The sequence below is a fragment of the Amblyomma americanum genome, chromosome 8 (assembly GCF_052857255.1).
Source record: "Amblyomma americanum isolate KBUSLIRL-KWMA chromosome 8, ASM5285725v1, whole genome shotgun sequence".
Taxonomy (NCBI): Eukaryota; Metazoa; Arthropoda; class Arachnida; order Ixodida; family Ixodidae; genus Amblyomma; species Amblyomma americanum.
The window spans coordinates 5,108,039-5,112,818 of record NC_135504.1 but is presented as its reverse complement, the minus strand read 5'-3'; positions in this window follow the sequence as shown (position 1 = coordinate 5,112,818).

Below are 4,780 nucleotides of genomic sequence, written 5' to 3'. Positions count from 1 at the left end.
TAATTACAGAAACGGAGGCACCACTGCCTACAAGCACAAGTGGTCGAACGCCATCTACAAAGACGGCGAGGACATTGGGCGGTGAAAGGGTGTGGGAAGATCTTGTAAAAAATATGAAGCGCACTCAGGCCAACAGACAAGGAAGACCAAACAACACAAGCGCTTCTGGGCCGTAGGAATTGCGGCTGCTAGTTTTATAAATCTGCTGGGTCGGTGCGACGCCGCATAGGTGACAAGGAGCAAAGGCGAGCAGTAGGTGAGCGGTGAGAATTGAAGGGCGGGAGACCGAGCCCGCGGTCTGGAGAGGTCTGCCGAGGTGGTCCGGAAGGTGGGCGAAAGGGGCGGTGCGGATGGTTGTAGTCCGGGAGAAGGGGCGCAGGCGTCGGCAGAGTACAGCGACAGAGGCGGACGACGTTACCTGGAGGACCACAGGTGTAGCATATCGGCCGGTTATCAGCAGTGCGCCAAGGGTTGTTGAAGCCGGAGCGGCACGGATTCGGGGAGCAACAGGCGCAGGCACTGCAGTCGTAGCGTATGCAAATGTGTGCGGTCGCGGCGGTCGTGCGACGGCTTCTGCATACGTCAGAGGCAGGGGAGCAAGGGCAGGCGACATGCCAACAACAGGGCCGTAGCTCAAGGATGCATTAACCGTATTGGGCTCTGTCGGAAGAGGGCCGACATGAGGAGTCATGGGAGCCGCCGCCGAAGACCAGGCAGACCAACAGCAAACTCTCGTGATGGCATGCCGGAGCACAGGAGGGAGGAAGGAAGATGACAAGGGCGTGGCAAACAGGAGCGAAAACTGTCGGGGACCTCATCCCGCACGAAATTTTTAATGCGACAGATCAAAGCACTGTCGACAGTCAAGCCGGAGATGAAATCAGCAGGCGAAGGAGAGCTACAAGCGCAAAGACGTTGCCTGCGCAGCTCCTCGCAGCTTTTGCAGAGGTTGTAGACTGAGGCAACGGTATTGGAACTTCAGACCAACGACATATAAAGAGCGTTGTCGCCAGTCCCCTTCATGTTATGCTTGATCTTCTCAGCCTCTGGCATAGAAAGATCAACCCGCTTTCAAAGATCAACCTCATATTCAATGCAACTAACGAATGTTTCCCCTGTACGCTGGGTAGGACATAAAAACTTTGCTCAGCGCGCAATTTTCGCACGGCGGCACGACCAAACACCTCCGTAATCGTGGTTTTAGAGCGAACCAATTTCGAATGGCGGCCTCGTGAATCCGAAACTAGAGGTTCGCGACGTCGCGCAGATAGCAGATGACATTGTTGAGGTTCATGCGATCGTCCCAGTTGTGGCGTCTCACCCGTTCACACAAGAGGAGCCAGTCTTCTTTCTTCTTGTCGCTGTTCCCGCTCAAAACGGGGGTCGTGATGCCAGATGGCCCCGGTGCAGGTGACGGGCTGCGACGGGCCTGCGGGAAATTGACTGTCCTCATTCGTAGTCATCGGGATCTTGCGGATGCGGAGCTCGACGGTGGTAGTCTACAAGTCGGACGCCACAACCTCCATCAAATGAAGGGTGCTTTACGAGGACGTGAGCAGCACTGGCACCGAATACTCGGGCACACGTAATCAGGGAAGCGGCGGGGCGAGAGGAAGGGTCACAAAATACAGTTACCCAGCATGAGCGTCCGCCAGCTGCCTCCAGAGATTAATCGTCTTTGGCGTCGATGCGTGATCATCTTCTTCATTCCAATACAAGCTGTACCTTATACTTTCTTATGGGGCACAAAAGTGGAGGCCAACAAAAAGGGTTCAACTTAAGGACAGTGCAGCAAGCTATGGAACGAAAGAAACTTGGTGCAACATTAAGAGGCAAGAAGAGGGAGTAGTTGTCAGCGATCAAACGCTGGATAATCATAACCTAGTCGAAATAAAGAGAATGAAATGGGCTTGGGCAAGGCAGGTAATGCGAAGGCAAGATATCCGCTGGTCTTTAAGAGCAACTGAGTGAATTCCAAGAGACGGCAAGTGTAGAAGAGTGCGGCAGGAAGTTTGGAGGGTGGATGAGATTAAGAACCTTGCAGGCATATGATGGGCGCAGCCTGCAAAGGACAGGGTCAATTAGGGTGACATAGGAGAGGCATTTGCCCTGCAGTGGGCGTAGTAAAGATCATGATGATGATAACGGTATTAGCGAGAACAAAACTCTACGACTGAAAGCGAATTGGAATGGGAAGTGCTGTTCTGTCGTCGAAAAAAATTCTATGTTGAATTTTTGTTGCCAGAATTTCACAACATGACTAGAATTAACAATACTGAGACTGAGGAGCACTAGATAATAGACAAGGGGACAACACCACATAGGAACACCACGAGACACGAGCGCTAACTTTCGAGTTAGTTTATTTTCGACATGGCGCATATTTATACGCATCTAATCATGGGACACACAGATATAAAAGCGTTAAAACTAGCCGAGATAGCTAAACAATCGAGATATAAATTATCCTCGCAAGTCAAGAATTTTACAACTGACCGGCTAAAAACAATTTTTTTTTTTGTTAATCCCACAGACGGGTCGCTAACCTACCCGCCACCGTCCTTTACTGAAGCCATGCAAAATGCTTCCCACAATTATCTTGTGGTCTTGTTCTTCCATTTAAGAAGAACCGTCCTTCTGTCCAGAAGAGGTTCGCACTTGTGCAAGTAATTAAAGATATTTATTTCAAAGAACCGCATTACATATTCAAACGACCTCATCAGGACTTTGAAATTCTGGAATACCGGACTACCCGAACGGCGCAGGCCGACTGCCGGCCATCGGCTGTTCAGAGGCTCCTGGTCGGCAGCAAACGAGATGGGCTAACACAAGCTCGGCAACTGATCGGGCCCTGAGCATGTAATGCGAAGGCAAGAAACCCGATGCTCCTTGAGGGTAACAGATTGGATTCCAAGGGAAGGAAAGCGTAGCAGGGGCGGTAGAAAGTTAGATGGTTGAATGAGATTCAGAAGACTGCGGGGATAGGGTGGCTGCAGCTCGCACAGGACGGGGTTAACTGGGGAAATCTGAGAGATTCATTTGTCCTGCATTGTACGTGGTCAGGTTGTTGACGGTGATGATAATACAGATAGCACCTTAGGTGTTTAATAGGGTACAACGTTGGATCAGTTGGTGTAGCGACTTAATTAAAAACTTGGCGTAGACTAACACAGTACGCGAGGGAAAAACGTGCACACACACACACGAGCGCACGTGTGCTCATATGTGTGTGTGCGTGTTTCTCCCTCCTGTCCTGTGTTATTCTACGCAAACTTTTTAATTACCTTATGTCTTCGCGGCAACAAATGGTAGGTCACCATCATTATCTTCGATCCTGGACGAAGTGGTACGCACGCAGCGATAAAGCTTCCACTGAGTATGCGCACACCAAACGAATACCTGCTGCCTGTACGCTTCCTATACGCGGAGATCCGTTTGGGCAGGTGAAGTACGCCAGGTGACCCGGTGGGCAAGCAGGGCGTACCTCGTGACTAGTATTCAGTATTCTCTAATCGCTGTCATTCATTAATCACCATCAGTGCGCAGTATTTCTGCTTTTTTTCTGCTTTTTTTCTGTTTTTTTCAAGTAGTTTTTCATCTGCCTCCTCCCATCATCATCGTCCCCCATCGTGACCTTCTTTTATCTCCTCTTCCCGTCCCCCAGAGCAGAGTAGCAGGCCAGATATTTATTTTTCAGGCCAACCTCTCTGCCTTTCCTATCAATAAACCCTCTCTCTCTCTCTCTGCTTTCAGCGGTACGCCTGTCTTGTGTTTACCGAGAGGCTGCTTCCACTGTCGCTTTACCAAGCCTGCACACACTCACGCCCAGATGCAGCTTGTAGCCTGTCCGGGCGCGCTTGTCCGGCTGGTAACGGACATTCTACCAGCAGAGTCCAACGCCTCCAAAGAAAACTTAACATCTCTCCGGTTCAATCCAGCACCGACGTAATTGTTTAAAAGGTTTTGCACGTTTTGCTCTATTTTTTTCAGTGCTGCTTTTTGCCTCTTTATCGATTATTGCACTCTACTCCTATTTCTACCCGTCTCCTTCTCAACCTTTATGATTTACCCGTTTCTTTTATTACCGTTTATTGTTGCCTACCTTTAAATCATGCTCTGCACCACCTGCTACTATTTCTCAGGAACTCTTTCCTTTCGCACTCCCTCTCTCGTCGCCCTCCTTTCGCTCTTTCGCTGCTCCCCTCTTCTATTTTTCTTCTCTTCCCAGTGTTTCCTTTGGCCTTGCTGCTGAGTTATGTTATATTTTATCCAGGTTTTCCGAACTAGTCAAACCATACGACCAGTTCCATATCTCAATGTGTAGACTCACAGCCCTTAAAGCCCATGTTCGTAATCTGTGCGCCATCCCCACCCCACGGATTCCTTTCTACTGAGCTGGCTTTTCACACTTTTGTGGGTCAACCAGTTAATCATCTCTAGCAGCCATCCTGCCTAGACGCCATTCCTGCTTCCCATCCTAGATATTTCCTGCTTGATGCCTTCCTTCACTCATCGGGCTTTCCTCCTCGGAATGAAGGCCTTATTTAAACCTCACCAGTGATAACCGCTTTGGCATCCTCCCTGAGGATTCCCCTCTATTGTTGACTTTTTGCATGCTTTTTGATGCTTTCCAAGGCTTTGCACGTATGGCCCTCAAGCACTTGTTAGAAAAATCTAACTTTATTTTCACTTCTTTCACTTCTAGTTATATTGTTTTTCTGTGATCACTTATGTTCAATTCTATTCTTCGCACCTTAAAGAAGAGAATAAGAGACGGATG